Source organism: Monodelphis domestica, chromosome 1, assembly GCF_027887165.1.
Source record: "Monodelphis domestica isolate mMonDom1 chromosome 1, mMonDom1.pri, whole genome shotgun sequence".
NCBI classification, from domain to species: domain Eukaryota; kingdom Metazoa; phylum Chordata; class Mammalia; order Didelphimorphia; family Didelphidae; genus Monodelphis; species Monodelphis domestica.
This window is the reverse complement of record NC_077227.1, coordinates 166,206,384-166,220,678: the sequence shown is the minus strand read 5'-3', so window position 1 is coordinate 166,220,678 and position 14,295 is coordinate 166,206,384. Positions and strand designations below refer to the sequence as shown.

At 37.3% G+C, this 14,295-nt stretch overlaps 1 protein-coding gene across 3 annotated transcripts in view; it reads right to left on the bottom strand.

The window, feature by feature from the left end:
• MYO1E (myosin IE) overlaps positions 1 to 14,295 on the bottom strand; it is a 249,712-nt gene that overhangs the window by 53,079 nt on the left and 182,338 nt on the right. The gene's annotated exons all lie outside the window — the stretch shown is intronic.

Genomic DNA, 14,295 nt, shown 5'->3' with positions numbered 1-14,295 from the left:
GCGGCAGGGACTTGAAGGCATGTATCATTATTGATGGTTCCCACAAGTCATCATAGAGATTATGAAAAATCACATCTTTGTTTTTACTAACAATTACATTCAGTTCAATTACTCAGTTGAGGGAACTTTTAATTTTGTGATTCATCCTGAGATAAGGAAATTAAGGGTTTGAATCAGACTCACATGCTTCTTCTTCTTTGGGAGGCAGCATTGTACAATGAAAAGAAGACTCTCTGAGTCAGATATTCTGAGTTGAATTTCAAGTTCTGATAAGTACTACATTTGTGACCTTTGTTAAATGAGGATTATATGACCTCCAAAGTTTTTTCTAGCTCTGAATCAATGACCCAATAAAGAGGTAGAGATTGGGACTGGGTTTATGATCTTATTGATATAATGAACTTCCAGGGGAGTGAGTTTTCTCTACTATGGCAGCTTAGCACCTTTTTGTTATTTATAGTTTTAGAAAACTGTCTAGAACTTTATAAAGTTAAATGACTTGCCAAAGGTCACAACATCATTAGGTGATAAGTAGTACCTGAACCTGAACTTTGATCCAATTCTCTATCCTTTATGCCATGCTATTTCTCAGTTGCTTTTCCTCAAATAGGTGGGAAAATATTTCAATGATTAATTATTTCTTTCTCATTAAGAGCTTATAGAAGACAAATAGAGCTGATTGTATATCTAATATTATGGAATTTAGCATTCTCATGTAATTTTGTTTTTATTAAAAATAATAAAACTAGGATTTATATAGAGCTTTAAAGACTTATAAAGTGCTTTACAAATATTATTTCATTTGATCCTCACAGCAAACCCAGAGAGATTGGATGCTATCCTTGTTTAAAATATGAGGAAACTGAGGGATGCAGTATTTAAGTGACTTGTCCAGGTTCCCACAGGTAGTAAATATCTGAGGTCAGAATTGAACTTGGGTCTCCTTGTCTCTAGGTCCAATGCTCTACCCATTGTGCCACCCCACTGCTTCATTTCTTATTTTCCCAATTCCATGGTAAAATTTTTGAGGGTAATGATCATGTCTTACATGGTGTCCCTTAAAGTGCGTAAAACATCAGATGTTTTAAAAATGCCTATTCAAGGGATAGCTAGTTAGTACAGTGGATAGAGTGCCAGGTCTGAAGGCAAGAGGACTTGGGTTCAAATTTGGCCTCATACATACCTCCTAGCTATGTGACAATAGTGGGCAAGTAACTTAATCCCAACTGCCTAGATCTTATGGCTCTTCTGCTTTGGAACTAATACTCAGAATCAATTTTAAGATGGATGGTAAAGGTTTTTTAAAAAAACTGAAACTAAGGCAGAAGGTAAGAGTTTTAAAAAATGCCTATTTTTAGAAGTAATTGATCTTTGGTTTTATATGTAGTCCCTTTAAGGAATTTGAAGAGTTTTCATTTCAAAATATATACAAGGTAGATTTTGAGGTCCTGAAAATGAGTGACTAACTTTTCATTATGTGAAAACATCAGCTTCCCATCTCATGTGATTTTGCAAATGATCTCCAGACTGAAAGTGATGCAACACAAAATGTGTGATGGTAAGCACTTTTGCCACTGTACACTCCATCAGTTTAAGGCCACTGTAGCAAAGGATGATTGGCATGGGTTAATCAATCATGAAAGCACATATTAAATGGGCAAAATGATTTCCTTGCTTTTTGCTGTTCTTCTTCAACTATTTATCAAAGTTTTTAAGCATGGAGCAATCCAATATCCCTGACTTCACAGAATGAAACTGAAGGGAAGAATAAAATCCCACAATGTAGAAAACTAAAAGACCATAGTAAAAATATTCTGATATAAATAACTGGGCTTAGTTATGAAGGAACAGGACTTTATTTCTTGCTTCATATTTCTATATTCCTCGCCACCCACATTCTCATCAACTTCTTGCAATCTGTCTTCTGTACCCACTGTGCTACTGAAGCTGTTCTCTGAAAGCCACCAATGACTTCCTAGTTACCAAATCCCATGGTAGTGATAAAGAGATTGTTGATCATTGTTCCCCTCAACCTATCCGGTATTCAGCAAATCACTCATAAGCACCCACTATGTGTAAACACTGTATTGGGTTCTCTTTCCTTGCCTGTCTTCAGAGACACCAAAACTTGTTTAGGTTTTTCTCTTATGTTGCTTTTTCTTTCTTTTAAACCCTTAGCATCCATCTTAGCCTCAATACCATGTATGGGTTCCAAGGCAGAAGAGTGATAAAGGCTAGACAATTGGGGTTACATGACTTGCCCGGGGTTACACAGCTAGGCAGTATTTGAACCCAGGTCCTCTCATTTCTAGGTCTGGCCCACATCTGTTGAACAACCTACTTATCTTATCTCTTCTCCTATGAGCCTTAATGCTTTATGTGTCCCTAAGTTCTGTCCTTGGTTTTCCTGTCCTAGGTTTTTTTCTATATTTCCTACACTCTGCTCATTGAAACTCATTCATTCTCATGGATCCTGCTATTATCTGGATATAGATCACTTCAAAAATCTATACCAACACACATAAATATGGAGGTATGTATCCAAAATACGGACGTAGAACGTCAACTACTGACTTGGCATCCCAAAAGCTCAGTGTCTTGCATCAGCACCTTAAACTTATGTCATAAAATCATGGCTCTTTCTTTGGAAGAGTTGAACTCTTCCAAAGAGTTCTAGTTCAACTGACCTATTTTATAGAAGGAAACTGAGGTCTGGAGACTCCATGCCTTGCCCAATATGGCGCACATAGAGAGTAAGTGGTAATGCATATCCTTGGACTCTTAACCCAATATTCTTTCTACTGCACTGCATCATGAGGAGAAGGAAAATGTGAATGAGCATTGATTAAGCATGTGTGCCAAGCACTGTGTTAAATCCTTGACAAATATCATCTCATTTGATCCCCACAACATTTCTATGAGGTAGAAGCTATTATTTCCACTTTACAGTTGAGGAACTGAAGCTGATGAAGGTTAAGTGAATTGCCCAGGGACAGATAGCTAATAAGCATCTGAAGCCAGATTTGAATTTAGAACTTCTCGATCAAGGACTCCTTTAACCAATATGCCTCTTATAATCAATCAACAACGACACATGTAAAACCCCAGAGGAATTGTGTAACAGCTATTGGAGGGGCATTGGGGAAGGGCAAGGAAAGAACATGACTCTTATAACCATGAAAAAATATTCTAAATTAATTAATTAATTAAAGAAAAATTCTAAATAAATAAATAATCAATCAAAAGCGGTTTTTCTTTGGATTTGACTGGCTTGTTTAGTGACAAGAATATTCACTTGATCTCCCACAATAGAAACTTTGGTGTTCTCATGGATACATTGGCTCTCATTTGTACCATCCAGTAGGCCACCAAGCTTCACCCACTTTACTTCTGCAATATTTCTTGCTTCCTTGACCAGGTCTTTTTTTTTTTTCATTTTTCCACCTTAATATACTACCACCCTGCTAGAATCTTGAAGTGTCAACCTGAAAACTCTTTCACCTTCATTCTCTGTCCCTTCAACCAACCTGTTGTTCACATAGTAGACAGGCATCTTCTTTACAACAACATCTACTCAGGTCACCCACTTGCTCAAAACTGTTTCATGACTCTGTTATCTGTTATATACTAGATAGCTAGGTGAAGCAGTGGATAAGAGTGCTGTGCTTAGAGTTAGAAAGACCTGAGTTCAAATCCATCACTTGCTAGCTGTATGACCCTGGACAAGCCACTTAATCCCAGGGCCTCAGTTTCCTCATCTGTAAAATGAATGAGAGACAGGCTTAGAGATGGGAGGTCTTGGGTTCAAATCTAGCCTCAGATACTTCCTAGCTGTGTGACTCTGGGCAAGACACAACCTCAGTTGCTTAGCCCTTGCCACTCTTCTTCCTTGGAACCAATACACAGTATTGATTCTAATATGGAAGGTAAGGGATTAAAAAGGGGGGGGGGGAGAGTTGAGGGCTGGAGAAGGGAAATGGCAAACTACTCCAATATCTTTGCCAAGAAGACCCCAAAAGGCATCTTGAAGAGTTCAAAGCAATCCAGAGCTCTTCTATTTGGAGCTTGAAGGAACTTTGGAGATCAGCTAGTTCAACTGCCTCATTTTAGAATTAAGAAAACTGAGGTCAAGTGACTTACCTAAGGTCACAATGGCAATAATTAGCAGGACTTGAAATTCAGAAATTATATGGTTTAAAAATTTAGTCAACAAATATTTTATCAAATGATGCCTTCTCTCGTGTGGGGTGGAGGTCTGGGAGGAAGACACATGGGAACTTTAATGTAACAAACAAATTCAAAAGAAGTCATACCTACATACACTCAGTGTGCCACTCTCCTACCCCCCCTGCGTAATTTTAATGTTCTTACATTTTCTTATAAGCTTAAGAAAAATATGACTATTGAGTAATATGGAAATAGGTATCAAGTGATAACATTTGTACAATCCAGTGGAATTGCTTGTTGGCTCTTGGAGTGGGAATAGATGAGGGAGGAAAAAGAAAATGAATCATGGAAACATGGAAAAATATTTTTTAAAAAATAAAAATTTACTGAGGTTTGTAGATATACACTGTTCATTATTTTTAGGAAAGGCCCTTCTATTCCTATGCTTTCTAGTGTTTTCAATGGGAATGAATGTTGTATTTTGTCAAAGGCTTTTTTCTGCATCTATTAAGATAATCATGTGATTTTTGTCAGTTTATTGTTAACATGGTCAATTATATGTATGGTTTTCCTAATATTGACCCATCCTTGCATTCCTGGTACAAATCCTACCTGGTTATAATGAATAACCCTTGTGATCACTTGCTTTTTGCTAGTATCCTATTTAAGATTTTTGCATCTATGATCATTAAGGAGATTGGTCTATAGTTTCTTTCTCTGTTTTTGACCTGCCTGGCTTTGGAATCAGTACCATGTTTATGTCATAAAAGGAATCTGGTAGAATTCCTTCTTTGCTTATTCTGTCAAATAGTTTGTATAATATTCATATTAGTTGTTCTTTGAATGTTTGGTAGATTTCATTTGTGAATCCATCTGGACCTGGGAATTTTTTCTTAGGGAGTTCCTTGATGGCTTGTACAATTTCTTTTTCTGATAACTTAGGTAATTTAGATTTTTGTAAATATTTTGTAAATATTCATCCATATCACCTAGATTCCCATATTTGTTGCCATATAATTGGGCAAAATAGCTTTTAATGATTGCCTTAATTTCCTCTTCATTAGAGGTGAGGTCTCCTTTTTCATCTTGGATACTGTCAATTTGGATTTCTTCTTTCCTTTTTTAAATTAGATTGACCAGTACTTTGTCTATTTTATTTGTTTTTTTCAAACAAAGTCTTATTTATTAAATCAATAGTTCTTTTACTTTTGATTTTATTAATTTCTCCTTTAATTTTTAGGATCGCTAGTTTTCATCTGAGGATTTCAAATCAATTGAACAAAAAAAAATCAAGCCACTCCCCAGTTGATAAATGGTCAAGGGACATGAATAGGCAATTTTCAGATAAAGAAACCAAAACTATTAATAAGCACATAAAAAAGTATTCTAAATCTCTAATAATCAGAGAAATACAAATCAAAACTCCTCTGACATACCACCTTATACCTAGCAGATTGGCTAACATGACAGCAAAGGACAGTAATGAATGCTGGAGGGGATGTGGAAAAATTGGGACATTAATTCATTGCTGGTGGAGCTGTGAACTGATCCAACCATTCTGGAGGGCAATTTGGAACTATGTCCAAAGGGCGACAAAAGAATATCTACCCTTTGACCCAGCCATAGCACTGCTGGGTCTGTACCCCAAAGAGATAATGGACAAAAAGACTTGTACAAAAATATTCATAGCTGCGCTCTTTGTGGTGGCAAAAAATTGGAAAATGAGGGGATGCCCTTCAATTGGGGAATGGCTGAACAAATTGTGGTATATGTTGGTGATGGAATACTATTGTGCTCAAAGGAATAATAAAGTGGAGGATTTCCATGGGGCCTGGAATGACCTCCAGGCATTGATGCAGAGTGAAAGGAGCAGAACCAGAGGAACATTATATTCAGAGACTGATATGATACACTGTGGTACAATTGAACATGTAATGTTCATGATGAAATGTAATGGACTTCTCCATTAGTGGCAATGCAGTGATCCTGAACAACCCGTAGGGATCTATGAGAAAGAACACTATCCACATTCAGAGGAACAACTGTGGGATCAGAAACACCAAAGAAAAACAACTGCTTGATTACATGGGTTGAGAGGATATGATTGGGGATAGAGACTCTAAATGATTATCCTAGTGCAAACATCAACAATATGGAAATAGGTTCTGATCAAGGACACATGTAATACCCAATGGAATTGTGTGTCGGCTACGGGAAGGGAGGAGAGGGAAAGAATATGATTCTTGTAATCAAGGAATAATGTTCTAAACTGACTAAATAAAATAAAAAAAATAAAAATTTAAAATGAAAGAAAATATGATTGCATAGCCATAAGAAAACAGAGGGCCAGATTCCGAAGAAAACCAAAGGGAGAGTTCACTTGTACCTATTGCTTTATTAGCCTTTTTCTTAAGTGATCTCAGATTATGTTTGTTGTCCAAAGTAATCTTTCCAAATAGGATAAATGAGTATTTCTTATCACATCGAGCATTTTAAAGCAAATACATTTGGTTTCCTTTTGGTTTGGGAATTATTTTGAGAGTACCATAGAAAAGACACTAGTGAGTCACCAAACAGAACAAAGAGGCTACCAATTCACAACTGCCTAAAGGCTGTTGCCATGCCAAGTGGGATCTTTCCCTCCAAGATCAGCTCAGTTTTGTATTGCTTGCAAAAAACCCCTGGGGTTAGAAACCAGGGAGGTTAGCAAAAGGAAAAACATCTCCATCTTTGAGCTTTACTGTCCAATGTGGCTTCTCAAAGCAAATAGATCATTTTGCAAATTCAGCAGAGTCACCAGAAGGGCCAAGTTCTAAGTCACATGTTGAAAGACGCCTTTGCAAGAGAGCTGGGAGGCCAGGGAGGGATGAACGTGTGCAGAAGCTGGAGGCGGGAACTAGGGGTGTTCAAATAATGTCAGTCACAGGGATAAATTGAAAAGAAAAAAAAATCAACAACAAAAATAAACCCTTGGAATTTTGGAGCTGAACCTCCCAAATCAACAAAGGGTAGAAGGAGGGTGAAAGCAAAAAGGGCAATAAAGTGTGCTGGCTGATTTAATTACATAGAAAAATCTGCAAGTTGAAAAGCAAAAGGGGATCTAGAACTACAAGAGGATGTTCTTCATTGGACCAATAAATCAGTTGGTCTCATTTTAGAAAAATTAGAAAAAAACAAAACAAAACAGGAACTGTTCTGTGGGTTGCTTAATGATATGACACAACATTTTAATTTTAAATATAGAAATGAAGTCACTGCTGTGATGCTACAAATAACCCAAAGTGCAGAATGCTACCACATCCTTTTCATAAATGCATTTTATCGATATGTGCCATTTAATTTCATATTTTGAAGGCTAAAAGGCAGATGTTCTGAATTGGAACAAAAAGGGATGAAAACACTTTGAATCCTTCAGCCTTAGGAAAGCATCTCAAAACCCTATGAAAGATTCTCTGATGCACAAAAAAACCGATTGCACAAAGACATGATTAAATATTAATGTGACTTTTGTGACTTTCTTCTAGGCAGTCACTACTTAAAAGACAGACAAATGAGACCTTGCCAAGCAAAGAGGCCACAGGCTCCAACTTGGTACAGCACTCGCCTCATAACCATTTTCTTTCCTCTCCTGAAAACACTGATGATTGTGAATGTGTTTTTCCCCCCTTGCGGCTCCCTTATAATAGAAAGCAACCTTTGCAGTCATTCAATTGAATTCAATAATCACTTATTAAGCAATTACTATGTGTAGGACACTGTGCTGATAACTTGGGGAAAAAAAAAGGTAACTGCTCTCCAGGGCATACATTACTGGGTAAAAACAATATGTATAAAGATTTGAGGAGGAAGAGAAACCTGAAAACTGGGGAGTTCAGAGAACTGACCATGGATGCATATGGGCTGAACTATGAAGGAAGAGAAGAATTCCAAGATGGGGAGCTAAGGGACATCTTTAATAAAAGCTACCTATATTAATACCTGGAAGGATTTGATGACTCATCAATGTGGATACTCCTTCCAATGGGGTAGACCACAATACATTATGTTTTCTCATCCCATTCAATTTTTGGCTATATTTTCCTCCCTTCCTACTGTAGCTGGGTGGAGCAGTGGATAGAGCACTGGGAGTGGGGCACTTACTATGTGACCCTGGGCAAATCACCTCATTTTTCTCTGCCTCAGTTTCCTCATCTATAAAATCGGGAACTAATAGCACCTACCTCCCAGGGTTTTTGTGAGGATCAAATGAGTTAATAATTGTAAAATGCTTAGGATATAACAAATGCTGTATGAATAATTAGCTATTATTATTTTGTATGTTCATAGTAATTTGCACAGTGTCATCTCTCCCATTAGAGAGAGAGAGAGAGAGAGAGAGAAAGAGAGAGACTGTTGGGGGCTGGGATCATGCTTGTAATTACTTTTCTTTGTGTCTGCAGACCTGGCACACAAATGTTTGTTGATCAACTAATTGATACTTTCTGGTAGATCCTCCATAGGGGCTAATATACAATGTTCTGGGGACCTGACTAACAATGGAAAATGGTAGCACCCATATGCTCATTACATGACTGGCCCAACTCACTGTCTGATGACATTCTTTGTATTTCTTGTCATGTACAGTTTTTTCCTTGGTGCTGCTATAGTCTTCCATCTGCCATACGACATTCCAATGCCCATTGGGTGACCTGGAGTTTGAATAGGTGGGTCTTTGTTGCAGGGAGAAGACTGGAGTCACTGAAAGCATTGTAAAATTCTCCAAAGACAATCTAACCTACTCTTTTCTTCCTATTTAGCTCTGGGCCCAGCCCATAGCCATTGAATGGTATCATGTGCTGATGGATCAGTTCTATAGATGCCCAATAAAATGACATCATTTTGGACAATAGGCATTATTTTTTCACATGGCTTTTCATGCATGAATGGTTAGATTGAACTTATGGCTCCAGGTTCAGAGACAGAAGGTCTTGGGTTCAAATCCTGAAGTCATTCACTTCCTTAGCTGTGTGACTTTGGGCAAGTCACTTAATCCCTATGGCCGAGCCCTTATTATTCTTCTGCCTCAGAACCAATACACAGTATTCATTTTAAAAAAGGGTTTAAAGAAAAAAAATGCAATCATGGATCTCATTAAGGAGATTCAGCAATGATTTGGGGTTTAATGAAATCAGAACAATGTCATTGGCAAAAAGGAACATATAGAGGGAACTCGTCTGTAGGGAACTTCACCCTTTCATCAACATTCTCCATTCAGTGAGCATACATCTCTCTATTTTTATGCCTTGCTTCACATTTAAAATCAGAAGATCATCAAAAGTAGCTTTTGATACATCTTTGGGGGAATTTTACACCTTTTTAAATTTTATTTTATAAAAACCCTTACCTTCTATCTTAGAATCAGTATTGTGTATTGGTTCCAATGCAGAAGAATTGGGGTGACTTGCCAAGGGTCCCACAGATAGGAAGTTTCTAAAGCCACATTTGAACCCAGGACTTCCCATCTTAAGGCCTGGCTCTCAGTTGACTGAGCCATACAGTGGCCTCCAATCTTATACTACTTGAATAGGTATATGCTTTCCAACATCTTTCCACCTTTGACATGAAGTCACTTATGTTTGATTTGGAAAGTCCCAAAGGAGTGCACAGAATTTCTCCACTTTATCCCTTTATAACCCCTGTTGGCCCATAAGATGAAATTAACTCTTTTCTGGTCTTTTAACCAATCCTACTAAGAATACTGCAATATGAAACAATCAGATGCCCAATGATATGATCTTGCCTAGCAGGTACACAGACATCAAAGTCAGCTTCACTTGCTTTCTTAGTCTTTCCAAGGAGACCCCGTGCACCATCTTTTCCTTTCACCATGACTTCCTTTGATCTTCTGGTTTATATCCAGAGTGAGAATGTAAAAATTAATAGGATTCAGTTCTTCCAGAACCAAGTTCCACTCCATCATGGAACAGGTATCTCACATTTACATGGGTTATATCAGGGACTTCATTTTGGCTTACTATTATAGCCTTAGGGAGAAACATTACCCAGAGTTCTCACCTACTACTTGATGAATAATGATAAAATTTTTTCTAACCCTTACATTCTATCTTAGTACCAACTTGAAGTGAGAAGGACATGGGATGGGCAAACAAGATTCAGTGACTAGCCCAGGGTCACAAAACTAGAAAGTGTCTTAAGCCACATTTTAACTCAAGTCCTCTTGACTCTAGATCTGGAGCTTTATCCACTGTGCTACCTAGCTGCCCTTGTGGGAATGATTCAATTTAAGAAGAATCTATTGAATATTGGTCAATCAACAAGTATTTATTAAGTGTCTACTATATACCAGGTACTGTGCTAAGAGCTAGATACAAAAATGCTACAAATTCCTATCAGGAAGAAACTTCTAATGTAGAAAACAGCATAGACATCTGAGAATATGCAGAATAAATACAAAGAGAATAGTTAAATACCAAGTAGAGAATGAGGATAATAATGGTTGAGTCTAGGAAAGAACACGTAGAAGGTTGAGCTTAGGTGCTCAATATTCTGATAGATGCAAAGGAAAGGCTATAAAGAAATAATAATTACCCTATTTTTGCTAAAGGAGCACCCGATTGCATTGGGAAGGTAAACCACATACACTATAAAGCCAGTGTACAGGAACAGTAATTAAACAGCAAAATGAGTGCAGAACCAGATCTTGTGAGTTCAAGGTATGCAGATTCCAAGTCTACTGTTCCTTCCACTAACTACATTGTCTTTGGTTGCGGTATATACAGGATTGACTAGAGAGGGGATAGAAAAGGATGCAGAGACATAAGCTGCTATGGTAACACAGGCTGAAGTGTGGAACTGGATCTTAACAATAGGAATAGAGAGAAAGGGGTGAATGGGAGAGTTACTTTGAAGGAAGGCCATGAATATTGAGAAGACTGATGAGATGAGGGTGAACGAAGAATCAGAGCTAATCCCAAGGTCGAAATGTCTATAAAACATTATTTTTAAGAAGCAGATAAAGAGGCTGATGATCTAAAGCAGGAACGGTCATGTTGTTGTTGTTGTTGTTGCTGAAAAATTAGTATTTAATCCTAGAGGGAAGGAAGAGCCACTGCAGCTTTCTGTGTACATTGAAGGACAGAGGGAATCCCTGCCTTCTTCCCAATCTTCTTTCATTCTCCCTCCCTCTCTCTCTTCTTTCTTCCTTCCTCTTGGGGTACAATACTTCATAAAAACAACACCATTCTTGGCAATGAAGCTATAGACAGCAACAAAATGGTATTCAATAAGTTAGTAATGATGGAAAAGGAGATAATAGTGTGAGTCTAATAAAATGACTTACTACATAATTAGTGCAAAAGATGTTTCCCAGGGAAAGAATATGACCCTCTGAAAAGAGAAAAACCTTATATTGGGTAACAAAGAGTCCCCACTGTGGCTTTAAGACACCCCTGTTCTCTCACATCTGAGGGTGTTCACAGGTACATGGAGAGAAAAGAATGTTTCAGTTCATTTTCTCTTCCTTTAGAGAATTGAAAGAGGCATGATTTGCTTTGCTATCCCAACTATATTTTCTGTTCCCTTGGGATGCAATGGATATTGGATTGAGATCGAGCAGCCTTGTACCCCATTCTTTGCTCTGCCAATTATTTGTTTGCTATTGGGCAAATCATTTAATCCCTATTTACCTCAATTTCCTGTAAAATAATGAATTAAATTAAATTAAATGTTCTCTAAAAACCCTTCCAGTTTGAACATGCTCTGATGCTATGACTTAAAAAACTGCCTGTGTTCCCTTTCAGTTTGCCCCAATTAGGAGATTTTATTTTTTTTCTTAGATTCCATTTTCTAAATCTTTTCCTTTACTGTGTATATCTGAACCTTTCCCAAGTTCATGTTCTTCTTAAGCTGTAAAGCACAGAAAAGAGTCTATGATATTCTAGTAAAAAATTTCATGACTAAATGTAATAGCCTAATTTTCACGTAATTTTTAAATGCTTTTCTCAAGGGCTTAGCTGGTCCAGTCCAGGATGCAAACACTGATGCAGAAGTGTCTGCTTTTGGGGTTAGGAATAGATTTATGGTATAGTCTTTATCTTCTGCTTCCTATCAACAGAGAGAATATTTCTTCCTACCTACAGAAGTCTTCTATAAAACAGGTAGGGCAACCTTCTCCAAGATGGAACCTAGAACCTAATAAGGGCAGCAAGGTGGCACAATGTATAGAATACTGGACTTAGAATTAGGAAGCCTTGTCTTCTTGAATTAAAATATGGCCCTCAGATGTTTGCAAGCTGTGTGACTCTGGCCACTTCACTTAACCCTGTCAGCCTCAGTTTCCTCATCTCTAAAATGAGCTGAAGAAGGAAATGGCAAATCACTCTAGTATCTTTGCCAAGAAAATCCCAAATGGGGATTCAAAGACTCAGACACTAGTGAAAAATTACCAAAGAACAAAGTAATGATAAATAATTGCTTATTAACAATGTCAGCCTGGTGCTCACCCATTCCTGTAACAAGTTGCCGAGTTCCATCTCATAATTCCGTTTTTTTTTTTTTAAACCCTTATCTTATATCTTAGAATTGTTACCAAGTATCAGTTCCAAGGCAAACAAACACTAAGGGCTAGGCAATTGGGGTAAAGTGACTTGCCCAGGGCAGACAGTAAGGAAGAGTCTGAGGCCACATTTGAACCTAGGACATCGTGACTCTAGTTAGCTCTGGTGTTCTATCCACTAAACCACCTAGGTGTCTAATTCTATTTGGATGCATCTTTTATTTATGTTATCCAGTCTGGTCTGGTAATATAGTTTACAAAATCTGTGGGTTTCATCAAAAGGGGATTTTACAGTGCAGAGTAGGACATTAGAGCCCCAACAGTCAGAACATTGTCACTTACAAATCTTCTGACCTAGAATTTATTAATTTCAAAGTTACTTTTTGAAAATTTTGTGACCATATTGGGGTTTCCCCTATAGTGGGGGATTTTATGTCAGTCTCTAACACAGAGTTAACTTCCTCAACAGAAATGACAGAGAATTATCTAAATTGGCACATTGAGGTCTGACAAGCGTGAGAACTACACAATATTTTTGCTTGGCTGGGTTACTTGCATAATTAGTATTTCTATCAACCTTGTCAAAAGAGCTTTTCTCTCCTTTTTGTTCTCCAATGAATTAAAAAACTAGTACTTATTATTATTTTTCTTAACTCTTACCTTCTAAGTAACTGATTCTAAGACAGAAGAGCAGTAAGGGCCAGGCGATTGGGGCTAACTAATTAACTTGCCCAGGGCCACAGAGGTAGGAATTATCTGAGGTTACATTTGAATCTGGGCCCTCCTGACTCTAGGTCTGGTACTGTTACATACTATGCAACTAGCTGTCTCAAAACTAGTACTTAATAAGTGCCTACTATGTGTGCAATGTAATGTACTAGGAGGTACTGGGGATACAAAGAAAAAAAAACTTTCTTTGCTCTCAAAGAGCTTATATTCTTTTCCAACATTCATAAGTCTAAGAAATTTTAAGGTTTACATCTATCAGGAGAAGAGAAACAAAATTTTCACATATAAGTAAAAATATATATATATACACAAATTAAATAAAAGTAAATTCATTGGGGGACCATGAGGGATGAACATTAGTGGGCAGGGAAGAGAGGAGACTTATGTTTCATGTAGGAGGTAGGATTTAAATTGACTTTTGACAAAGGATACCCAGTGATTTAATCCCAGAGTGAGCCCCTTGAATACCTTAAAAAACAAACAAACCATTTTTTTCATTTACATGTAAAAACAATTTTTTAACATTTGTTTTAAAAAAATTTTTTTGATTTCCAAATTCTTTCCCTCCCTACATTCTCTTTCCACTCATTGTGAACACAAAAAATTTGATATGTTATACACATGTATTTGTGTAAAATGTATTTCTATCTTCTGTACATTTTAAACGAGTGATTCCAAAGCATGCTAAATCCATTAACTTCAACCTGCCTTTATTTGGAAGGTTCTTCCCTTCTTCCCATCTTGACATGTTGATAACTTTCCTGTGAAATTCTCTAAGCTATGGTGATACATCATCTAAGCATCCTTTGCTTTGCACAGCCTTCTGGGAAGAGGCATGGGAAGAT